General features: G+C 37.6%; 1 protein-coding gene across 9 annotated transcripts in view; it reads left to right on the top strand.

Annotated features, from left to right (window-relative positions):
- The first annotated feature begins 21,521 nt into the window (after positions 1-21,521).
- The window catches only part of LOC129527278 (protein FRG1-like), a 45,775-nt gene continuing 40,388 nt past the window's right edge, over positions 21,522-26,908 (top strand). For 2 of the 9 annotated variants that reach the window (XM_055364216.2, XM_055364214.2), the window contains exons 1-3: positions 21,523-21,760; positions 22,614-22,767; positions 23,909-23,978. The gene's annotated coding sequence lies outside the window, so the exon portion shown is untranslated. Of the gene's footprint in view, positions 21,761-22,001; positions 22,051-22,613; positions 22,768-23,650; positions 23,780-23,908; positions 23,979-26,908 lie in introns of those variants that run through there. The other 7 variants (XM_063695487.1, XM_055364213.2, XM_063695484.1 and 4 more) reach the window with 7 other exon arrangements.

The raw sequence follows: 26,908 nt of genomic DNA, 5'->3' as shown, positions 1-26,908 counted from the left end.
CTATCCATTTATAGCACCTTATTTGTACAGGAAGAAACCATGAGACAAAATGTATAAAAGTGCATGGGAGGTCTAAACATATGAGGGGGTTTCTGAGGAGAGAAAGATCATACTTGATTGGTGCTATGGTTTCACTGTGCCTCCTCCGAGATTCAGCATTGACAATGTGATAGTGTTGAGGTGGAGCCTACAGGAAGTGATTAGGCCATCAGGACTCCTACCTCAGGAATGGGTTTAGGAGCCCTCATGAAAGGGCTCCATGGAGGGAGTTCATCACTCTTGCCCTCCCGCCTTCCACCATGTGAGGACACAGTGTTCCCTGTCTCTGGAAGATGCAGCATCAAAACACCATTTTGAACGGAGAGAACAGCCCTTACCAGACATCAGACCTGCCAATGCCTTGATCTTTGACTTCCTAGTCTCCAGAACTGTGACAGATAAACGTCTGGTTTTCATAAATTGCCTAGTCTGTGTTATTTTGTTGTAAAAGCAGCATAAATTGACTAAGACAATTGGGGATTAGAAAAAGTTTTTTGAAGTGGCATTTGAGAAGGGCTTGATAGATAAGATCTCTACAAATAGAAATAGAGAGATGGTTTGAAATCACCCAGGTGAAAGGAGTAACACAGCCATGTTCAGTCTGAATGCAAAATGGAGATGGTAAAAAGTACATAGGATTCCACCACCAGTGGGAGGACAGAATTGCAATGTGGCAGCAATCTGTAAATATAATATTTATCACTCATTCACATTTATTTAGAGTCTAATGTGTTCTAGGCTCAGAAATTAAGCAAAGAAAATCTAGCTATGCATAAGTCCAAGACTTTGCCTTTGTGACAGTCAAAATAATGACCCCATAAAGATGTTCTAGTCCCTGGAATCTGTGACCATATTACTTTACATGGGGCAAAAGGGACTTTGGAGATGTAATTAACTCTTGAGTTAAGGGGATTATCCTTGATTATCTTGGGGGCCAATCTAATTGCATGTGTCTATAAAATCAGAGAATCTTTCCTAGCTACAGTCAGAAGGTGATATGGCTACAGAACAATGGCCACAGACATCCCACATTACTGGCTTTGAAGATGGAGGGATGGTCCCATGATCCAAGGAATAGGGACAGCATCTAAAAGTTGGAAAAGGAAATGGATTCTCTCCAGAGCCTCCAGAAAGCAATACAGCCCTGACAACACCTTGACTTAAGCCCAGTAAGACCACAGTCAGAGGTTTGCCCTACAGAACTATAGGGTCGTAAGTCTTTGATTTAAGCCACAAAGTTGTGGTAATTTGTTATGGCAGCAATACAAAATTAATATTAAGAACTTTATTATTTGGAACATAGGTAGACCAGAAATCCAAATTATAATATAATTCGATTAAAACCTATGGAGATTTGGGCTAGGTGTTTTAGAAAAGAATTGAGTATTAACAAGACTAACAGAAGAAATGTTCTAAAATTTACACACTAAGTACATCACATTTTTCTAATGATCACGTTGATAGAGCAACTTAGAATCCATGGTTTTAACAAACCAACAGGCTTATATACATATATATAAAATATTATATATATATATATATATATATAATATATGGAATAGCCCTATGGGCACGGGCAGCCCTGGGTCAAAGGGCAGCACTGTACTAGCAGCCCACACCCCACCTCACCCGCCTACCCTGAGCTGACTTGTCTACTAAATGATAAATAAACCTGTCAACCTGTCTGGTTTAACTTAGAAGGGCCTGGGTGCAACAAGCCTGAGGGCTGTGACTGGGGGAAGAGAGATCACAGACGGAGCTCCTCCTCCTTCTGCCACTGCCCACCAACTGAAAACCACCAACTGAAGTTTGCTTAGATTCTCAGCCTACACCTTGTTCCCAACAAAACTCATGCAATACTTTGGCCCCCACTACAATCTCTGGAATAAAATATTCTATGGATCTGCTTTTTGAGCTGCAACTTATCTTACTAAATTCCAAGAAGCTTATGTAAGAGAAAACCACCAGATAATACAAAATTTTCAATGTGATCATCATTGCTACTTTTAACTAGAAATTATCCAGTAAATGTATTGTGAACTGCTTTGTGACTATGGTGATTTGTTTAGTCTTTCTGATCCTTGGTTTGATTATCTCAAATATATGAGTATCACCAATTTTATAAAGTTGCTCTAAAAATTAAATGAAAGAAAAATAATCCTCCTACTCCATATATTGAACACTTACAAAATTATAGGCATTGTGTCCAGATTTTTATATACTTACCTGATAGAAGTCTCCTAACAACCCTCTCTTTTAAATTACAAGCATTTTGCCATGGTTTTTACACATGTATGTTATGGAAGCCTCGTAACAATCACATCTTTTATAGATCAGCAAACTGGGGCTCAGACGAGTTAAAAACACATTCACCATCAAATCATAATGAGGGATGGAACTGGGATTCAAATCCGGTTCTCTCTGATGCCAAAAATGGTGCAATTTAATGAGGACCAAGTTACACCCAGAACATGGAGGGATTAAAATATGTGGATTCCCTTTTCTGCCCCCTCATGTGGGAATTTCAATAGCTTTCACTGCCTCAGAGCAATCCTAAACTCCCTCCCAGGTTACCTTGCAATGGCCCCCTTATTCGTGGGGGTGATTAGAAATCTGCATTTTTGGACCACAAGCATCTATAAAGAGTTGTGTTGATCAAGAAATAAAATTTTCTAGGCCATAGGTTACTGTGAATTATCTAGCTTCTCTGCAAAAAATAAAGGGGCTATTCCATGTAAAAAAACACAGGACCCACTGAATCTGTGCAGAAAGACTTAGAACTATACTGCAGGAGCATCTTACTGACAGCTGCGCCTGAAGACCAGCCGAAACACACAAAGCAGGAGCACCTCCAATGACCAGGTGTGGTGGCTCTTGCCTGTCATCCCAGCAGTGTGGGAGGCTAAGGTGGGTGAATCACTTGAGGCCCGGGGTTTGAGACCAGCTTGGGCAACACAGTGAGCCTTGTCCCTACAAAAAAAAATCATTTTTTATTATTCGAATCAAGAAGAGTACCTCTAACCCCTTGCCGTTGCTTTAGGGTAGATAGCTCTGGTCTAGAACTCAAGATATGAAACTGAGTCCCAGTGTAGCTACTTAAGTTTAAATACAAGAGCTGTCAGACATTTCCTCTAAAGCAACGAAATCTGTAGCATCCATTTTGTACTTTGAAAACTTAGTTTTTGGCCAGCCTCTAGGAAGAAGAAGAGGGCCCATAACTGGGCATATGGGTAGGGAGGAGAAAAGAAACCACCTGGATGCAACAGAGAAAGACCAAGGGATGGAGACGCCAGGCAGAGCCAGTCCTCATGCTTGGGGCCTGAGCCTAGGAAAGGAACTAGGTGAAGAAGGGAGGAGCCCCAGGCTGTGGATGTCTCTGGGGGAACCTTGGTTCAGCAACGGCCAGAGGAGCTCCTGAGGCCAAGCGGTATCTGTCGCCTCCCTACCTTTGGGGGTCTTCTGGTCGCCAATGTGCTGCAAGTCATGGCTCTGGAATCAAATTGGGCTCAAATTGTGCGAGATCCAACGCAGTGGAGCCTGGCGCTACTCCCACCTCCTCCTCATGGATCTCAGAGCTGCAGGATGGCTCTGCCCACCGCACCCTAAGCTGGCCCTGCTTGGGGCTGGCATTGGGGGACAGGATGTTCTGGGCGTCTCTGCTCCTTTCTGCTGGTGCCTGTGCCTTTGCTGGCCAGCGACTCATAGATATCAGAGCCACAGGACGGCCCCGCAGAATCACTGCGCTGGCCCTGCCGGGGGCTGGCTTTGGTGCACATGCGACCGGTCATCGTGGTCCCCATGGGGCACCTCTGCTCTTCTCGAGGCAGCTTGGGCCTTCGCTTGCCCCTACGTCTGCAGAGCTGAGCACCTGCTGCCTCTCCCCAGGAAAGGCAACCAAATGCCACCAACTTAAGGCACCCACTGAAGGCCACCAACTGAAGGCCGGTTGCCCAGCCAACCTGATCGTGTCCTGCTTAGGAAGAACCAATCAGGCCTTGAGTTCCCTCCACGCGCTGCCCTTCCATTTGTGACGTGTGAGTCCAGGCACTGGCTCACAAAGCGGCGCCCCCCAGCGACCCCGCCCCACCTTTCATTTATTGGTAGCTGGAAGCAAATTTCAGGTTTCCTAACTGTGAATTATGAATATGAATTATGATGCAATTACTATATCCTAATGTACCTCATGCACTATCTGACAGCCAAAGTCCCCTCTTCCCCCATGGCCTCTGAGTTTTTTGGAAACTAGAAAGAAGATACATTTCTGCAGGTGCTTTCAGAAAAAAACATTGCCACGATCTAAGGTTACTCTGTGATGTCAAGTCATATTTCATATGCCATACATATTCATATTTATATTCATAATTCAAAATGCACATATTCAATCAAATTAACAGGACTAAAAAGGAAATTTTCTAAAATTTATACACTAAGTACATTATATTTTTCTAATGATCACTTTGATAGAGCAAACTTAGAATCTATGGTTTCAACAAACGAAGAGGCTTATGCAAGAGAAAACCACCACCTAGGGATAGCATTGGGAGATATATCTAATGCTAGATGACGAGTTAGTGGGTGCAGCGCACCAGAATGGCACATGTATACATATGTAACTAACCTGCACAATGTGCACATGTACCCTAAAACTTAAAGTATAATAAAAAAAAAAAGATTTTCAATGTGAACATCATTGCTACTTTTCACTAGCAATTATCCAGTCAATATATTGTGAACTGCTTTGTGACTATGGTGATTTATTTAAACCTACTGATCCTTTGATTATCTCAAAAATATGAATAATACCAATTTTATAAACTTGTTGTAAAAATTAAATGAGAGAAAAATAATCCTCCTTCTCTATATATTGAAAACCTACAAAATTAGTAACATTGTGTCCAGATTTTACACACTTACCTTATTGAAGCCTTATCACAACCCCGTCTTTTAAATTACAGGGATTATTCCCAGATTTTTAAACACTTACCTTATGCAAGTCTCATAACAATCCCATCTTTTATAGATGAGCAAACTGAGTCTCAGACGAGTTAAAAACACATTCACCATCAAATCATAATGAGTGATGGAACTGGGATTCAAATCCAGTTCTCTCTGACACCAAAGGTGGTGCAATATAATGAAGATCAAGTTATATCCAGCACATGGAGGGATCAAAACATGTGGATTCCCTTTCTCTAGCCTCTTACATGTGAATCTCAATGGCTTTCACTGCCTCAGAACAATCCTAAACTCCCTCCCAGGTTGCCTTGCAGAGGATTCCTTCATTTTGGGGACGATAAGGAATCCGCATTTTTGGACCACAGGCATCTATAAAGAGTTGTGGTGATCAAGAAACAAAGTTGTCTAGGCCATAAGTTACTGTGAATTGTCTAGCTTCTCTGCAAAAAATAAATGTGCTATTCTCTTTATTTTTTACTATTCCACTATTGACAATAGCCTAGAATCAACCTAAGTGTCCAAGAAGACTTGGTTTAACCCTGAGGATTACTAATGTTTTCACTGTGGTCATTGTGGTAGATTATATTATCATTCTCCCATTATCTGGTCTTCCTACTGCAGTGACCCTATCTCCTAGAAGATTATACATTTCTGTCCTATTGAAGAAAGGGTCAGATTTAGATATGTGACCTGTTTGGCCACTGAAATGCAGGTAGAAGTGGCATGTGTAGCTTGTAAGCAGAAAATTTCCTTTTTCAAGGATCTGGGAGCCATCCCTTTCAAATGTAATCCTCCAGAAAGATAATACCTTATTTCCCAGTCTCCATGAGAGAGTAAGAGCCTAATCTTGCTCCAAGTTGTAAAAATTACCTTATATCATAAAGATAAAAGAAAGTTTAATTTTCCTTTGAGAAAAGACAGTTAGCAAAGACAGGTAGCCTATGATCGCCCCCTTACCCTCACTTTCAAAAACTCCACGGCCCTTTGTATCAGAGGAGCTGAGTTCAGACTAGGTCTGGCCTCGCTCCCGTATTGCAATAGCTTGAATAATATCTTCCTTACTTATTTAACTTTTTCCAGTGCAATTTTTTTCTTTGACTCTTTCCTCCCTCTCTAAAACTTACATTGAAATTTTAGTAGGATTCAAGGCAGCCAATCTCGACCCTTGAATATGTAAAAGAACCCTTTAAGATTAAAAAATCCATGTTATCTTCCATAAATTATTTCTCCAGACTATTGCCTTATTAAAAGTTTCTAGTTCTTATTTTTGCATTGAAAAGGAGAATGATGATTTTTAAATAAGTTCCTACTCACTTTTAATTTCTACTATCACAGTTTTATTGCTTTTCATGACAATAGATTCCTCTGGTTCAACAAGAAGGCCAGAACAAGGAAGTACAGAAACATCTCAATATATCTCAAGAAGTTATTTAACATGGACAGTGTCATTTAATATCTTTAACATCCCTATCAAATGGATGCTATTATTATCCCCATTTTACAAGATACTAAAACTTACATACTGTAAATAACCAGCTGAAAGTCATATAGCATGGAAAATACAATAAGCATACAAAGAAGCAATGGCATTAGAAGTGGAAGAGGGTGAAGGATTAAAAGGCTAAACTTAGTTTGGTTAAGAAAAAAGAAAACTAGGAGGTGGCAAACTCTTGTTGGAAAGGGGAAGGATTTGGGCAGAGCAAGGTAGTGGAGTAGATCTCTTCAGTAATCATACCACTACAGACACATCTATATGAACAACTATCCACATATGAAATTACCTTTACAAGAGCTAAGGAACCCTGAATACATGAGTGAGTCTATGAAGCCCCTTTGGACTGCAAAGAGGAGTAAAACCATGCTTGGACAGTAAGGGAAACAGTACTCTTTGACTGTGATACTCCTCCCCCAGGCCATAATGGTATTATATGCAGAAAGTCCTCCTGAACTCACAGTTCTTACACTGAATAAAGTGAGCAGAAGTTGAATATTTTTTCCACCATACTGAGTGCCTTCACAGTAGACTCACTCCTGCATCAGCCCACAAGCAGCACCATGAGTGTCAACAGAGCTGAACCACCAGAAGCATGCTAGGGACATAAAGAAGAGATTGGGTTAGCAATACTTACTATATGAAACTTAGCAGTGGCTAGCCATTCCTACCAGAGGAAACATTATACCAGGCAGGTTTTTTATGGGCACCACACTGTGGGAAACATGATACACAGACTGTCCAGATTTGATGGCCTGACTTGTTCTCCCCCTACAGACAGCAGTCTTTCTGTGGATCACCCATGGGCCCATCCAGTTACATTGCATCAATGGTGAAGCCCCATTGCAAGACTTATGTCTAACCTTTGCTTTGGGCACCTCCTAATGCTAAAATGGAATATAATGGAAATCCACACAGAATTTCTAAACAAGCCCACTGAGAAACAGTCAAAAACAAACCCAGACTGAGAAGATTGAAATAAATATTTAACTCATTAATGTGTAGACAGAGATGTACATCTACAAAAAATAAGAATAGCCTAGGAAATACTGCCTCATCAAATGGAGAAAACAAGGTGTCAGCAACTGAACCTGAAGACATGCAAATGAATGATGTGGCAGACAAAAAAATTCAAATAGCTGTTTTTTTTTTTAAATCTGTGCACTTCAACAAAGCACAGAGAAACAATATGGAAATTTATGAGAAATTCAACAAAGAATTTAAAATAATGGGAAAAAATCAAATGGAAATCCTGGAGGTGGAAAGTTCAGTAAACAAACTGAAAAATGCACTAGAGGGCATCAAGGGCAGAACTGATCAAGTAGAAGAAAAAAAGCAGTGAGCTCAAAGACAGGCTCTTTGAAAATACACTGTCAGAGTAGAAAAGAGAAAAAAATGAGAAGAAACAAAGAAAACTTACGAGATCCATGGGACACCATCAAGAAAAAAAATCTACAGTGTTAAAGTGGACCTAAGAATGAAAAAGAGTTAGAAGCTTATTCAGAGAAATAACAGACAACTTTTTAAACTTGGAGAAGGATTAAGATGTTTAGGATGGCCAAAGATCACTAATTTGATTTAATCTGAATAAGACAACCACAAGACATATTATAATTAAACTTTCAAACGTCAAAAACAAAGAGTAGGTCCTGAAAGCACTAAGAAAAAGGAAGCATATAACACATAAGAGAATTCCAATGTGCCTGGCAGCAGACTTCTCAGCAGAAACAATATGGACCAGGAGAGAGTAGGATAATAGAATCAAGTGCTGAAGAAAAAAACTGTCAACAATGAATACAGTATCCAGCACAGCTCTCATTTAGAAATGAAGGAGAGGTTAAAACATTCTAAGACAAACAAAAGATGAAGAAATTCATTGTAACCATACCTGCCTTAAAAGAAATGTTAAAGAACAATCTTCAAACTGAAGGAAAAGGGCACTAATATGTAATACAAAAAATTGGAAGGTATAAATCCACAGGTAAAAATAAATATTCAGACAAATTCAGGATGCTCTAGTATAGTAATAATTGAATATAAACTACTTACATGTTTTTAGTAAGAAGGTTAAAATACAAAACAAAAATAATAACAACTACAATAATTTGTTAAGGGATAAGTGATATAAAAGATGTAAATTAAGACATCAAAAATGCAAAATGTGGGGGAGTGATTGAGTTAAAGAGCAGAGTGATTGCTTTTCTCCATTTCTTATTATCAAAATTAAGTTGTTATCCATTCACAATTACCTATTGAAACTATAAAATATTCTTTGCATGCTTCATAGTAACCAAAAGGCAAACATTTTTATTAGATACACTAAAAATAAAAGAACAAGAAACAAAAACACACAGAGAAAATCACTTGACTACAAAGGAAGACAACAAAGGGACAAAAAGGTACAAAAATTCTAAAAGAAAATAAGAAAACAGTATATGGCAGTACAAGTCCTTATCTATCAATAATTACCTTGAATGTAAATAGATTAAATTATCCAGTAAGAAGACAGAGAATGGGTAAATGGATTAAAAACACGACCTAACTATGTTCTTTCTACAAGAGACTCCCATCACCTGTAAATACACACATATATCGAAAGTGATCAGATGGAAAAATATATTTTATGACAATGGAAATCAGAAGAATGCAGAAGTAGTTATATTTATATCAAATAAAATAGACTTCAAGTAGAAAAACTGTAAATACAGACAAACAAGGCCATTATATAATAATAAAGGGGTCAGTACAACAAGAGAATACAATAATTGTAAATATATAATGCACTCAACATTGGAGAACCTAAATATGTAAAGCAAACATTAATAGATCTAAAAGGAGAGACAAAAGCTGTACAATAATAGTATGAAACCTCAACATCCCATTTTCAGCAATGAACAGATCATTGAGAGAGAATCTCAACAAAGAAACATTTAAATTGCACTCTAGATCAAAAGAATTTAACAGTTATTTACATAACATTTCATCCAACAATTGGATAATTCATTATCTTTTCACCTGCATATGGAATATTGTCCATGATAGATATGTTAGACCACAAAACAAGTCTTAGCTAATCAAAAAATCAAATCATATCACGTGTTTTTTTGACCATATGGAATAAATCTAGAAATAAACAACAGGAGGAACTTCAGAAATTGTGCAAATACATACAAATAAAACAACATATCCTTAAACAACCAATGGGTCAATGAAAAAAAAATTAATTTTAAAAATGTCTTAAGACGAATAAAAATGAAATCAGAACATATGAAAACTTATGAAATACAGCAAAACGGTCCTTAGAGGGAAGTTTACAGCAATACATTTCTACATCAATAAAGAAGAAAGATGATGAATAAACCATCTAACTATGTATTTCAAGGAACTATAAATTCAAGAACTAAGACCCAAATTAGCAAAAGAATATAAAGATCAGAGCACAAATATACAAAATGAAGACAAAAAATACAAACGACTAATTAAATGAAGGAATCTTTTTTGAAAAGGTAAAATTGACAAATGTTTTGTCAGACTAAGAAAAAAAGAGAAAATTCACATAAAATCAGAGATGAAAAAGGATATACTATGATAGACTCTAGAGAAATATAAGGAATCATGAGTAAGTACTACAAACAATTATATGCCAATAAATTGAAAAACTTAGAAGAAAAACGTATGCTCTGGACACATATAACCTATCAAAATCGAAGAAAGAAGAAATAGAAAATGTGAACACACCAATGACAAATAATGAGACTGAAGGAGAGATTTAGGCTCTCAGTCAAGGAAAATCCACTTCACACAGTAGCTCACAACTGTAATCTCACAGTTTAGGAGCCCAAGGCAGGAAAATCACTAGAGGCCAGGAGTTCAAGATTAGCCTGGGCAACACAATGACACTCCACCTCTAAAAATAAAAATAAAAATTCCCCAGGTATAGTGGTGTGTACTTGTACTCAGGAGACTGAGGCAGGAGGATCACTTAAGACCAGGAGTTTGAGGCTGCAGTCAGCTATGACTGCACGACTGTATGCCAGCCTCAGTGATAGAGTGAGACCCTGTCTCTAAAAAAATAGAGGAAGAAAGAAAAGTTCACGACTTGGTGGTTTTCGCTGACAAATTCTACAAAACATTTAAAAAACTTATACAAATTTTTTACAAACTATTTCAAAAAAATGAAAAGGAGGGAACTCTTCCAAACTCATTCTATGAAGGCAGCATTTCCTGTTTCCAAAATGAGACAAGAACAGCAAATAAAAGAAAACTCCAGGCCAATATCATTGATAAACATAGATGCAAACATTCAAAACCAGCAGTTCTAGCAATGATAATTCAAAAGCACATTTAAAAGATTATTCACCATAATCAAGTGGTATTTACCTGGAGAGGTAAGGATAGTCTAATACATGTAAATCAATAAAATGTGATACATCACATTAAACAATGAAGGATAAAAAACATATAATCATTTCAATAGATGCAGAAAAAGCATTTGACAAAATTAGACATCATTTTATGATCAAACCTTTTAAAAAATTAGTTATAAAAGAACATAATAAAATAAAGATCATATGCGATAACCCACAGGCAACATTACACTGAATGGCGAAACATGAAAGTTTTGTCTCTAGGATCTGGAACAAGACAAGGATGTTCACTTTAATCACTTTTTTCAACATAGTACTAGAAGTCCTAGTCAGAACAATTAGGTAAGAGAAAGAAATAAAAGGCATCCAAATTGGAAAAAAAAAGTCAAATTGTCCCTCTTTGCAGATGACATGATCATATATGTAAAAAACCCTAAATACACCACTGAGAATCAGAAATAATAAATGAATACAATAAGGTTTCAGGATACAAAAGCAACATAAAAAATCAGTAACATCTCTATACACCAATAGCAGACTATCTGAAAAAGGGATCAAGAAAGTAATCCCATTTAAAATAGCTATTAAAGAAACAAAATACCTACAAGTAAGTTAAGCCATGGAAAGATGAAAATTATTAAACATTGATAAAAGCAATTTAAAAAATTAAAATAAAGATATCCCATGTTCATGGACTAGAAGAATTAATATTGTTGAAATGACCATACTACTCGAATCAATCTATAAATCCAATATAATCTCTATCAAATTTCCAATTTCATTCTTCACGGATATTAAAAAAAATCTTAAAATCCATGTGAAACTACAAAACACCCCAAATAGCCAAATAAATCTTAAGCAAAAAGAGCAATGCTAGAGGTATTACACTATCTAATTTCAAAATATATTACAAAGCTATCCTAACTAAAACAGCATGGTATTGGCATAAAAACAGGCATGTAGACCAGTGGAACAAAAATAGAGAGCCCAGGCATAAATCCACACATTTACATGCAACTTATTTTTGACAAAGGTGCAAACATTCAATGGGGAAAAGACAGTCTTTTCAACAAATGATGCTGGGAAAAGTTCATATCCACATACAAAAGAATGAAAGTAGACCCTTATCTCTCATAATATACAAAAATCAACTCAAAATAAATTAAATGTTTAAATGTAAGACCCCAAACTATGAAACTAGTAGAAGAAAACATAAATGAAATGTTATATGTCATTGGTCTGGGCAAGGACTTTTTAGAAACACATCAAAAGACATGCACAACAAAAGCAAAAATAAACAAATGGGATTACTCCAAATAAAAACTTCTGCACTGCATAGGAAACAGTCACAAGAGTGAAGAGACAACCTACAAAATGGGAGAAAATATCTGCAAACTATTCACTTGATAAGGGGTTGATATCCCAAATTTATAGAAAACTCAAACAACTCAATAGCAAAAACACAAATAATTGGATTAGAAAATAGTCAAGAGAGTTGAATAGACATTTCTCCAAATAAGACAAAAAAATCAACAACAGGTATATGAAAAAATACTCACCATCACTAATAATCAGAGAAACGCAAGTCAAATCCACAGTGAGATATCATCTCACCCTGCTTAGAATGCTTTTTATGAAAAAGTCAAAAAATAACAAATGCTGGCAAGGGTGTGAAGAAAGAAGAATGTTCATACACTGTTGGTGGAAATGTAAATTAGAACAATTTCTATGGAAAACAATATAACTTCCAAAAACATTAAAAATAGGCTTATCACATAATCCAGCAATCCCACTACTGGGTATATATTCAAAGAATATTAAATCAGTATGTCAAAGAGATTTCTGGACTCTCATGTTTATTACAGCACTATTCACAATAGCCAAGAATCAACTAAGTGTCCAACAATGAATGAATGGATAAAGAAAATGTGGCATATATGCTGTATTTGGCCATTCTTGCATTGCTATAAAGAAATACCTGAGACTGGATAATTTAAAAGAAAAGAGACATAATTGGCTCCTGGTTCCATGGGCTGTACAGGGAGCATAGTGCCAACATCTGCTTGACTAGTCAGGAAGCTTGAGAACTCATTCACTATCATGAGGATAGCACCAAGTCATGAGGGATCCACCTCCATGACCTAAACACCCCCTACCAGGCCCCATCTCTAACAGTCGGGATTACAATATAACATGAGATATGGGTCAGGACAAATATCCAAACTATATCATATGCACATTTGGCCATAAAAAAGGATAAAATCGTGTCACTTGTGACAACATGAATGATCATAGAGGACATTGTGGTAAGTGAAATAAGCTAACCACGGTAAGACAAATATCACATGATCTCATTCATATGTGAAATCTAAAAACACTGATCTAATAGAGAGTAGAAGAGTGGTTACCAGACTGGGAAAGATAGGGAGGAGAGGTTTTAACAATGTGTTATGTATCAAAATACCACATTGTACCCCATCAACATGTGAAATTATCATGTATCCACTTAATAAAAGAAAAAAGAAAATGGAAGAGTCAAGATACTGGGGCACTGGAAGAGACAGAAGAGAAGGTGAATTGGCAATAAGGAAGAGAGAGTCTGAAAGAGCATGTCACAGAGTGGAACATTAAAGTTTATACCATTAGAAATCAATTTTTAAGTTATTGAAAAGTTAAGTTGATAGCCATGAAAGTGAGTAGCTCAATTGAAGTGAAAGTAAAAGTCAATGAAAGATTAAATTAGAAAATATATTGCTTGGCATTCAGTAGTTACTTCAGAAATATTAATAAATCTTAAGAAAATTAAGAACACCAAAGCATTCATAGTGGACCATTATCATAATACAAATCTATGAGGTAATATTTTATTCTTTCCAGTGAAGGGAGTAATTCAACAGTCTTGATTATAGGTTAGAAAATGATTTCTCCAGGTGTGACCCACTGACCACATTCATTGTATTTGAATTGCTTGAGCAATTTGTTTCAGGAGAAAATGGAAAGATTTTAAGATGGACCAACGAAATTACCACTGAGTGTCTTTAATGGAAATCTCAGCCTTGTCTAGAATAACCTAGGTTATCTGTTTCTGTAGGGTCTCTGTGTCTTTTGTTTTCCTTGCTATTTGCAATTCCGTTAGTTGTAGATTACTGATAGTAATGCAAATATTCTTGACTATAGACAGGGAAATGATTGATTTTGGTGGAAGTATAATTAATTTTCCTTTTTCCACCTTCCATCAAGAAGTCAGTTTTGAACCTATCAAGCAGATTTATTTCAGTGTTCCTTAGTGCCTAGATATGTGTGGCTCTTTTAATTTTCCATAAAGCTCAGTATAACATCTTACTGGCTCCCTAATTAAATAAATGAGTTAAACAAAAATCTTAGACAAGTGTTCATTTTATATTTGTAAGTTATAATTTACCCTATTTTAAGCAATTTTCCTTTATCATTCCTAAAAATACAGATTCCTATCCCCCATGCTAGACCTATTGAATCAAAATCTCAGGCCTAAGGCACAACAATTTGCATTGTTAGTAGGCTTTACAAATGATTTTTAGGCATACTAAATTGTATTAACCATTACCATTCTAATTCTTTAAACTTGAATTATTGTATTTATAATTCCATCTTCATCAAAGTAAACTTTTGGTTAGCAAAAAGGGTAGAAACCCCCTTATTCAATCAGACTGGGAACAGTAATAAACAGATTAATCACAAATTTAAGTTAGATGGAGGAATCATAAGAAGTATTAGATGTAAGTCCTTAAAACTTAACTTTAATTTAAAAGACGTGTAAATAAATTTGCCAGAATTTTGATGACAAGGTCAAAGCTTTGCACGGATTCAGAGTGGAGTTTCTTGTGGAAACTACGCCAATGATACGTTGTCATTGATTTCTTGTTCACTTTCTGTGAAGACAACTGGGGTAAAGCAATCTGAAATCCTAGATTACACAATTTTTCCCATTTGTTTCTAGTTGTCTTGCCAACAACAGTTAAGCTGAGAGCAGCTGTTTGAATTTCTCATTTTTCCAACACATTTAGTTTATTTCTCAAAGAAACAACAATACTACTGTTGTTATACTCATTTTCTCAGTTTACATAATATTTATTTATTTATTTATTTATTTATTTATTTATTTATTTATTTATTTATTTATTTTGAGATGGAGTCTCGCTCTGTCACCCAGGCTGGAGTGCAGTGGTGCGATCTCTGCTCACTACAAGCTCCACCTCCCGGGTTCATGCCATTCTCCCGCTTCAGCCTCCCCAGTAGCTGGGAGTACAGGCACCCGCCACCACACACAGCTAATTTTTTGTATTTTCAGTAGAGACAGGGTTTCACCGAGTTAGCCAGGATGGTCTCGATCTCCTGACCTAGTGATCCACCCGTCTCTGCGTCTCAACATAATATCTAATTAAATCACATAACTACAAGAACAAGAACAAATGGTGTAAACATATTTAGGAATGAACACAGCTTCCCCTTAGAAACTATACAGTTTCTGTGATGGAAGGAGAAATGTACAGGCATTAAAAGTAGCTCAAAGGCTTTCAGTTTGCAGTGGACACCAGTCAATAAGTTGTACAGGGGTACCAGAAAGTGCTGATGGCAAATCAGTTAAGTGGAAGTCAGTTAAGGCAGCATCCACTGTATCTTAATTTGTGAAGTGAATGTTCTAAAACTGGGTTCACTTTTGCTATAAAGGACCAGATGATAAATATTTTAGGCTTTGCAAACCATACAGTCTCTATAGCAACCATTCATCTCTACCATTGTAGCAGGAAAGCACCATAGATCCATGGATGTGCTCCAACAAAACTTTATTAAAACAGGCAGCTGGTCTGAGGGCAATGTATATATCTTGCTGTTTTCATACAATTTTCTAAGTTAGTAGTTCCCTGCCTTTTTAACAATCAAGGATTACTTTTAATCCTCTCCTCTGATTTTATGTTTCAAAAGCCTTAAGAAAAACCCACAAAATATATGTATTTTGTAATTTTGGGGGGGTTCTTATTTTACTAATAAGTAATCAATGATATATAAAGGATACCCACTAGGTGAGTATGAAATAATCAACATTATTAACTCTAATGACTTAGTTCTGGATGGAAATAAGAAGTATTCGACTATATATATATAACTTAAAACCTGTATAGCTTTTTCTGGTGTAAATATATAACTTTTTGAGATTTTTCAAGTATTAAGTACAACTTTTGGGAATCCTCACACCTGGCACCCTATGATGACATTCAAGAATTCCTTAGGATTCTGGGAATCTTAGAATGAAAGTCACTGCTCTGTAGGAATGAATGAATGAATGAATGAATGAATAAGAAAGGGAAGGAAGAAGAAAGAGCATGTTTGCTAAATGTAAATTAATCATCAAGGAACGTTTATTTTATTAATAAATTTGGCAACTTTGGGTTGCCAAATCTAACAAGATACCAACATGGCATTCATGGTGATCACACCTCTAGTCAAATTTTATTTTAGTTCATTGACTATAGATTAATATCCTGAAATACTCAAAAATTCTGTCCTAATTCTGTGAATAATTCACTTATTAATCACCCTATACACTACTTAATGAATGGAATGGTGCTTGGAATAAAGATAATTACAGGGCTAAAAGGGTTTTCTCTAGAGGCAGGCTATAGGATTTTGTTGTCTGACTGGAATAAAACAAAATTAATCAATATTTTCTGCAACCGGTGGCTTTTGACTTAGTTGTCTATTAATATCTATCAATCACTATAACCTCAGTCCTATTTCCTCCATTCTTCTTTTTGCTATCATAAAAACTTGTCCACCTTTTTCCTGTTAGATCTATATGTTTCTCCTCTTTTCTTTTCATCCAAACAACTGGACATCAACTTAGTACAGATAGTGCAATTGATCTGAACCCTACAGAACTCAGTTCCCATTTACATAACTTACATAACTGTCAAGCTGAAATCACTCTCAAATTTTTTTAATTCAAAATTTTAATTTCATTTAATCATATTTATTTAGTCATTAGTTAATTTATTTTGAAGATAATTTTAACTTGTATTTTACATTCAGGGGTACATGTGCCAGTTTGTTACATGGGTATATCTCATAAGGCTGAGTGTTGGGGTATGAATGATTCCATCATCCAGATGCTGATTTGGTATGTTTTGACTCTGTGTCCCCACCCAAATCTCATGTTGAATTGTAATTCCCAATGCAGGGGGAATGACCTGGTAGGAGGTGATTAGCTCATGAGGGCAGATTTTCCCCTTGCTGTTCTTAGATGGTAAGTGAGTTCTCATGAGATCTGATGGTTTAAACATATGGCACATCCCCCCTGGCTCACTTGGTCTCCTGCCGCCATGGTAGAACGTGCCTTGCTTCCCCCTTCACCTTCTGCCATGATTATAAGTTTCCTGAAGCCTCCCAGCCATGCTTCCTGTACAGCCTGTGGAACTGTGAGTCAGTTAAACCTCTTTTCTTTATAAATCACCCAGTCTCGGGTAGTTCTATACAACAGTGTGAGAACAGATTAATACATGAGCATAGTACCCAATAGTTAGTTCATCAAACCATGCCTTCCTCCTTCTCCCCTCTAGTAGTCCCGATGTTTATTCTTTCCATTTTTATGTCCATAAGTGCCGAATGTTTAGCTCCCACTTATAAGTGAGATCATGTGGTATTTCGATTTGTATTCCTGCATTAATTTACTTAGGATAATGGCCTTCAGCTACATCCATGTTGCTTCAAAGGACATGATTTTGTTATTTTTATGGCTGCATAGTATTCCATGGTGTGTGAAATGGTTTGGAAGGTGGCCCCTATAAATCTCACGGTGAAATGTAATCCTCAGTGTTGGAGGTGGGGCCTGGTAGGAGGTGTTTGCGTCATGGGGGTGGATCTCTCATGGCCTGATAACGTCCTTGTGATAGCGAATTCTTTCGAGATCTGGTTGTGTAAGGGTGTGTGGTACTTAACCCCACTCTCATTCTCTCTTGCTCCTGCTCTGGCCATGTGATGTGCCTACTCCCTCTTTGCCTTCCATCATGAGTAAAAGCTCCCTGGAGACTCCACAAGCGCCATGCAGATGCCGTCACCATGCTTCCTGTACAGCCTGCAGAGCTATGAGCCAATTAAATCTCTTTTCCTTATAAATTACCCAGTCTCAGGTATTTCTTCATAGCAATGCAAGAATGGCCTAATAATATTGCGTGGATGTACCACATTTTATTGATCCAATCCACTGTTGATGGACACCTAGGCTGACTCCATGTCTTTGCTATTGTGAATAGTGCTGCGATGAACGTGCAAGTGCATATGTCTTTTTGGTAGAATAACTGACTTTCTTTGGGTCATATACCAGTAATGGAATTGTTGGCTTGAAAGGTAATTCTATTTTAAATTCTTTGAGAAATTTCCAAACTGCTTTCAACAGTGGCTGAACTAATTTACATTCACACCAATTATGTATTAATGTTCCCTTTTCTCCACAGCGTCCCAAGATCTGTTGTTTTTTGATTTTTTAATAGTAGCTATTCTGACTAGTGTAGGATAGTATCTCGTTTTGGTTTTGATTTGCATTTCTCTCATGATTAGTGATGTTAAGCCTAATCTTTGCCACCAGAAAACTGGGAAAATACAGTGTTGCTTGTCAAAATAAATTGTTTTACTTTGCTTTAAAAATAATCAACTGAGTAGTATATTTCTTCCAGCAAAATTAAGAAGTAAACATTTAGAAATGTACAGTACCTTGCTGTTAAGTCTTCACACAAGTATACCAATCGAACATAAAGGCCATCTTAAACTTTCATTTGAAATGAAAGACAATTTTTAAGAGGTTAAGGGCTAGTAATTTGTTAAAGTCCTGAAGTTAAATTAGCTCAAGTAAATACAAAGACTTTCCTTTAATTAAAGCCTTTTAAATGAACACTTTAAAGCATAGTTGGTTTCTCCCTCAAATCTTGTCCAAAGCCACTGTTAACAACTCAGTATATCAAAGAAGGTTTCGGACATGATTATGAAGCTCCCTCAACTTACAATGTGCTATTTGCAACCTTAGATGGCTATCATTCTGGCTTTTCTACCTTTTAGCAACAATAAGCACACCCTTCCCATTTCTCCCCAACCCTGACTTACCCCTCTTTGCATTTAATATATAATTTTTTGCAGAGTGTTCTTACACATCTTTAACTGTAAATACGACAAAAGCACACCATATAGTACACGTGCCACACGTATAAATGTTGTATCTAGTCATACAATTTTCCTTTTAAAGAAGGAATATTTTATTTTCAAAAAGCAAAGACTCTAGGAATCTTTTCTAGCTGCCAGTCATAAAAACATAAATTCTTGGTTAGATTCCAAAATTTGCCTGACCATAAGAACCACTTGTGGTACTTGTCAAACACATGTATTCTGAGTCCCATCCGTGATCTTCTGAATCAGAATCAGCAGGTGAGAGGCCTGGGAATACACATTTTAAACAAACGTCCACAGTGATTATGATTAGTCAAGCTTGAAAAAAATTTCACTAGGATCTTTATGACTGAATAACCTCACAAACATAGGAAAGTTACTGGAGAAAAATACGAGCAGAATTTCAGAATTCTGCCTTTGCTGAAAGTGTTTGTTCCCTCCTCCTCTACTCATCAAGACCTGACTGTTTATGTAACTCCCCCAAACCATCAACACCTGGGAGGAGTTGAAAATGATTTTAATGAAGAAGAAGAGCTGATGTTTAATTTCAAAACTGACTGTGACAATAGAAGGGAGAGACATGAATTTATCTTGATTCTAACACAAAGCATTGTATTTGAGTCTACAAACGAAATTGGTTTCATTTTTATTTTTGGTAAGTTTTTGCCAAACTCTATGCATATATAGAGGCTGGGCAAGAAAGAAAGAAATCCAGAAATATGGCATATGCCATCCCTTATTTATTTCCCCATGCGACCAGCCAACATCTTCTTCACCTAGTCCCTGCTTCAAGCTGACTTTCTGTCTACTTCTCTATCGGAAATAGAGCTTCCCTAAAGACTGCCTCAATGTCAGTTACCCACCGGCCTTTTTTCCATCTTGTGCTCCTAAACTTCTATGATATTAAATGATATTACCCTTTCTAGAAATTCTCCTTAGCTTTGATTTTATAATTTTACTCTAACTCTGTTTCACACCTTCTTTTATAGCCTTTCTTTTCTCTATCCCTTTACTGCAGACATGTTGTACGGCTTTGTTCTTGACCTTCTGATCTCTCCATATTCATTCCCTCAGAGCATGTATCCATTTTCTTGGTGTCGGCCTTCCTAACTATCTTATTACCATCATATAACGATGTTGGTGATGAGCATAGCTAACATATCCTAGGCATTTTCCATGTAGGTTATCATAAGCAGCCTATATAATTCGTACCATTTAATTCTTCAACCCTAAATGATACTATTACCAACCACATTGTATGAGATGAGGAAACAGATTTTCATCAAAACCGCGGAAAGCAAACATGAGGAGCCCCTGTGTGTCTCCTTTGTTAATGCCTCTGGACATCATGGCATGTGGATTGCCCTGGAATGGGGATTAGGAAGTGCAGCACTGTGAAAACACCAGAAAATACGTTATGATAGCGGGTAAGGCCACTCATCTCTGCACATTGAGATGGTTTTGTTTCTGAGTCAGGTTTGAGATGAGCCAATCCTGACTCCATGGTACCACCAGGGATCACGAATTTAATAAAATCTTCGTGGATGCTTGGAACTCAACTGGTCTCTGTTTTCTACTTTAGGGAAAGAGTCACAGCTTGAGTGGAGTGGGATGGTTTTGGTGTCACATACGCGATCAATAATACCCACCGTTTTGGTGTCACATACGCGATGAATAATACCCACCGCTGCAGAGGAATCACCGTGGACTACTCCTCGTTTCATCCCATGCTCTTGCGATGGATCCCTCTCACCTGTTTACTGATTTCATTCAAATTCTTCAGCGAAAACAGGACCCCGACTTGCCTTCTCTATCCTGGTTCCCATCACTCTGCTTTACAGGCCTGGCCTGCTCACGGCTCCTCACACCAGCGCTGCACGGCTCCCTCCACACCTCCGCCCTGTTTCCTCCATCAGACAGGACTAGCTTCCTCCATCTCTATCGGGCAAAAGCCTGCCCAGCGTTCAAGACCCTCCACAGATGCCGCCTCCACGATTAGCCTTCTTTCTGACCCCTGAGCCTGTAACACGCGCCACCATAATTCTCCACGTCAGCCCACATTCCCACAGCACTCACGACGTCCGCGGCCCTCAACATGGTGCTTCATTCTATTTTACGGTATTTCCTGCTTGTTTCCTACACACAGAGTCGCACGAGGCACAGCCCCGAGTGACCGGCGCAAGAGTGGCCCGCGCTTCCAGCCGCGCCGCCGCAGGCCAACGAGGGCAGCCTAAGCCGCTTCCCGCCCCCGCGGGGACCGTCGCCAGCCCGCAGCTCTAGAGGGAGGCCGTTTCACAGCGCGCCCGGCAGCCCCGCCACCGCCAGCACCGGCGCCTCGGGCGGGCTTTACTCCCCTCGGGGAGGTGCGAATCCTCAGGGGCTCCTCGAGAGGGAGCCAGGGAGCAGCTGCGTGCGGCACCTTTCGGCCCTCTGCGGCCGCCGTAGCTCCCCAGCAGAAACTCGGAAGTGGAAATCTCAGCCATTCAGCGTTTGGGTCAAGACGAAGGCGGGTTCTGGACAGACGTACGCTGTCAGGGATTGTTTACTTTGCCTCCACTTCTGTTCCTCCCCGCCCTGGTGCTGCTCCGGGTCACATACTCGTCCTGAGCCAGCTTCAGCCTCTCCGCGCAGAAGTCTCCCGGAGCCGACTTCTGCGAGTCGAGTACTCTTATGTGAAGTCTACCAAGCTCGTGTTCAAGGGAACCAAGGCGAAGAGGTGGGTCCTGCAGCTGTGGCGGGAGCCTCCTCAGTTCTTTTCGGACGCACTCCACCCCCGCGAATCCGGTGGAAGTCGTGGCGCGGAGAGCTGGCATTGTGGCATCCCAGGCTTCGCCCTGGCCCCTGTCCGGGCTGGATGGAGGCTGGACCGCGGTTCCTGGCGCCTGTTGCAGAGAGGGGCAGCCTCCCGCGCGGACGACCCTGGAAACAGGATAGACGGGCGGGTGACCCGTGGCCCCGTATCCACGAGTTTGGGTCCCCTGAGGCATCTCTCCAGGCCTCTGCCTGGTGGGTCTGCGTTAGCCTGATCTTGTAGTTCATGATGATAACTTCCTTTATTAGGGATTATTCTTTTCTCCATCGTCTCTTCCTGGAAAAGTTATTGATTAATTTTTTCTAAGCTAATATGTAGAGTGAAACCAGGATGAATCACACAGTGGTTGAGGTGTATATGGGCTTTGATAGTGATATGGGCTGGAACCTGCACTCTGTCATTTACTAATTTTGTAATTTGTGGTAAATTGGTTAATATGTCTGAACTTCCATTTGCTCATTAAGAGATCAAATATCTTTGAACCTCCGTTTACACATTTATACTTTCAGATCATTTCTTATACCTTTAGAAGACTGTGAGGATTAAATGAGAGAACATATATGCAGTAAATAAATTGAACCAAATGTGAGGAGGAGGTCATAGTGGTAATTTATTAGCTCTTTAGGAGAAAAATACCTGTGCACTCATATCCCCGCTTCTTTTTTAACTGGCAGATTTGCCCGAGGTTGACTGTACATACAAATATTGAGCATTTCCTCCTGGTCTCCGTGATAAACAGAGGTTTTGATATTTTTAGGCGAGATGGAAAGAAAGTATCAAGGAGTGAGCTGAAGCCACTGCCCTTGAGAACCCTCTCGAGGAGTCTGGGCTCATGAAGATGCCAGAATAAGTGGCAGGTATATCCTGAATGAATGTGAGATTTTTACTCTGTGAATTTCCTATGAGAAGTGGTGAGTTATCTTCTGAAAACTTTATGATGATAATGCAGACAAGAGTGTCTTAAGATTATCGTAATAATCATAATTAATGCTTGTATAGCACTTTCAGTGTGCCAAGAAATAGTTGTAGGCACTTTGCACATTAACTTTTTTCAAATCGCTCATGGTTTTTTATTTTTTTATTACGATGTAATTCATAATTATAAAATTCACCCTTTTGTACAGTGGTTTTTAGTATATGTTCAAGAGGTTCACCACTGTCTAGTTTCTCAGTGTTTTCGTCATCTCAGAAGGAAATCTCTTCCTACCCATTAAAGCAGTCACATCCCATCCTCCCCCTCTCCTAGTCCTTGGCAACCACTAGTCTGCTATCTATGTGAAATTGCCTATTCTGAATATTTCCTAAGAAATCATGCAACATGTGGCCTTTTGTGTCTGGCTTCTTTCACTTATAACATTCTTGAGGTCCATCATTGTTGTAGCACTTTTTCCTTTTTATGGCTGCGTAGTAGTCCATTGTATGGATGTAACATTTTGTTCATCCATTCATCAGTTGATGAACATTTAGGTTGTTTCCCCTTTTTGACTATTGTGACTAATGCTAGTGTGAATAGTCTTATGTAAGTATTTTTGTGGGTGTATGTTTTCATTTCCCTTGGGTATACATACTTAGGAGTAAAATTGCTGGGTCATATGGTAACTCTTTAACTTTTTGAGGAACGCCAAACTGTTTCCTGTAGATGCTGCACCATTTTACATTTCCACCAGCAATGTGTGAAGATACATATTACCTCTTAATCCTCACAATAGCCTTAAGAGTTAAGTTATTATCCTAACTTTTTAAGTGGGGAAACTGACTCACAGAGAGATTCAGTACCTTTTCCAAAAATTGCAGAGCTAAGAAGTGACAGAATCAGGATTTAAAATCTGGAAGTGTGGCTCTACAATCTGCTTTGAACTTTAACATAATATGTACAAAGCCTGAAGCAAATTCTCAGCACTGTATTTAAGAGAGCATAGCAATGTAAGTCTTCCTAAATCAATAATTTATAAATGAAACAGCTTAAAAGACTTCCAAGTTTCAATCTTATGATATTTATTTATCACACAAATCAATATACCTAAACTCATCTATATAAATTATGTCCTGTAGTAAGAAGAAAAAGAGCAAAGATAAGAAGAGAAAAAGAGAAGAAGATGAAGAAACCCAGCTTGATATGTTGGTGAGTCAGTTTTCAGTGCTTTATTCTGAAAAAAGTTAACATTTCTTGAGATCTCATTGAAAATATTTTCCTAGTTAGAAATTTATGATGTATTCATATTTGTCTTAAAGTGCTTAAATATTACCTACAGTTGTAAATTCCATTTATTCTTTAGCACAGTAGATGCTACTGATGCCTTTACTTCATTATCAGAACACAGCACAGGAGAGAAGAATTAGAACTCTCTGACTTAGTAGGCATCATTAGACTGCTTAATAGCCAGAGATTCTGATACATAATTTTAAAGGCTTAATGTAAATGTTATTCAATCAAATATATTTTACAAGTTATTTTCTTTGAACATGTATACATTTTAGTTGTAGAAGTCAGTTGTCTCTTAAACGAAGTATCTTCACAGGAAAAATCATTATTTTGTGAACTCTGAAACGAATGAAAATTTTAAGTACAATATCAGGGTAGCCTGTAAATGATACTGGAAATAAATTGACCCAAACACACTTAACCAGCCTGTTTTCTGTTTGGCTGTTTCCATACTTTTTTTTTCTCTTTTAAAACTTTTTAAGTTGCATTTTGAAACTTCATAAATTATGGTAGCTTAAAAAATATGTAAAATATGGAATGGTATAAAGCTAATATTCTGGAAGAATCATTGTTTTTGAAATGGCAAATCAACAATTCTAAAATTAGGATAAATATCTAGGGTAGATATGTAGATGTGGAATTGCTGTGTCAAAGGATAGGTGAATGTTTAACTATATAAGAAACTGCCAAAAATTTTCTAAAGTGGTTGTGATATTTTACCCTCCCACCAAGAATGAATTAGTTCTCCAGTTACATCCTTGCCAAGAGTTGATGGTGTTATCAGTCTTTTCTCCCAGTCTGAGTTTTTCCCAGTCTGAGTTTCTTAATGGTGGTTTTCGGATGGACACCTTTTTTTTTTTTTTTTTTGAGATGGAGTCTCGCTCTGTCGCCCAGGCTGGAGGGCAGTGGTGCGATCTCGGTTCACTGCAAGCTCCACCTCCCAGGTTCATGCCATTCTCCTGCCTCAGCCTCCCAAGTGGCTGGGACTACAGGCACCTGCCACAACGCGCAGCTAATTTTTTGTGTTTTTAGTAGTGACAGGGTTTCACCATGTTAGCCAGGATGGTCAGAAGCTTTTAATGTTTATAAATCTTAGTTTATTTTTTTCTTTTACGGTTACTGCCTTATCTCTTTGATCTAAGAGATCTTTGCTTACCCCAAAGTCAGGAAAATATTCTACATTGTCTTTTAGAGGCAACATAGTTTTAGTTTTCACATTAAATCTGTCATTAATCTCAAATTAATTTTTGGCATGGTGTGAGTTTGGTTTCAAGATTTACTTTTTTTTTTTTAATATCTTGATAGCCATTTGTGCCAGCACCACTGGTGTTTCCTTTTTCCATTAATCCAGTTTCGTATATTCATAAAAAATCAATTAACTTTTTATGTATTGGTCTATTTCTGGACTCTGTTCTATCGATTGTCTGTTTTTCTTTTGGTATATTTCTCTTGATTGCTATAATTTCATGAAGTCTTGAGATAAGGTAGTGTGTGTCCACCAACTTTGTACTTACTAACTATTAGTTTATTAATTTCTACAGTGAAGCCTGTTGGATTTTCTCGGAGAATAGTATTGAGTCCGGATAATTTAGGGGAGAATCAACATCTTAATATTGGGCCTCAATATTTCATAATTTTCAATGTAGCAGTCTTGCATGCCTGTTTAAAAATTTATTCTTAAGTATTTTATAATTTTACACTACTGTCAGTAGAACTTTTGAATTTGGTTTTCCAGTTGTTTGCTGTCAGTATATAGATATACAATTGATTTTTGTATAGTGACTTTGTAGTCTGATAAGTCTGTTTCACTTCTTACTTCTAATGATTTGTTTATACAGAAAACTAAGAAATTTGCAATTATATTTCCTGTGACTATCGTTTTACTTCTTTCTTCCTAATCCTTATGTCTTGTCTTGCTTTTTATTGGTTTATTATACTGTTCAGGACTTCCATAGTGTTGAACAGAAGTCACGAGAATGGGCATAATTGCATTGTTTCCAAGCTTAGGCAGAAAACTTTTAGTAGTCCACCATATGGTATGATGTATGTAGGATCTGCAGAGAAAACCTTTATCAAAATGAGAACATTCCTTTTAAACTTTGTTTCTTGGGAGTTTTTATCATAACGATGTTTAATGCTGTCCAGTGCCTCTTTCTGTATCTGTTGAGATGATTATACAACTTTCTTCATTCTGCCATTGAATAACATTGGTTTCATTTTCAACTTTTAAACTAACTTTACATCCCTGAGATAAACCCCACTTGGCTGTGGTGCGTTGTCTTTTGGGATATTGCTAGATTTGACTTCTAGGTGTTCGTTTTTCTTCTTTATAAGATTTCTATATTGATGTTGATGGGAGATATTGGACTTTTGTATCCTTTTCTTGTAATGGCTTTATTTGATTTTGGTGTCAAGGTGATATTGGGTGTCATAAAATTAGATGGGAAGTGCTGTCTCCTTCCCTGTTTTTGGAAATAGCTGTGTAAGATCGGTATGTTTTTTTCTTTACATGTTTGATAGGATTTACCAGTGAAGTCATCTGAACCTAGAGGGTTTTGTTTGGTTTGGTTTTAGTTTTTTGTGGGAAAATTAAGATTTTTTAAGAGATATTTTCAGATTTTTCTGTTGTCAGTTTTGGTAATTTGTGTCTTTTAGGAAAATTTCATTTCATCCAAGTTGTTGGATTTATTGGCATAAAATTGTTCAGAATATTCCTTTAATATCCTTTTAATGTCTGTAGAATCTAATCTGTATTGCAGTCTCTTCATATTGGTAATTTTTGTTGTTTCCATTTTTTCCTGGATCAGTCAGTCTAGCTGGAGGTTTATCAATTCTTTATCAGATCATTT

This window comes from Gorilla gorilla, chromosome 12, assembly GCF_029281585.2.
Source record: "Gorilla gorilla gorilla isolate KB3781 chromosome 12, NHGRI_mGorGor1-v2.1_pri, whole genome shotgun sequence".
NCBI classification, from domain to species: domain Eukaryota; kingdom Metazoa; phylum Chordata; class Mammalia; order Primates; family Hominidae; genus Gorilla; species Gorilla gorilla.
This window is presented reverse-complemented; position numbering and strand designations above follow the sequence as displayed.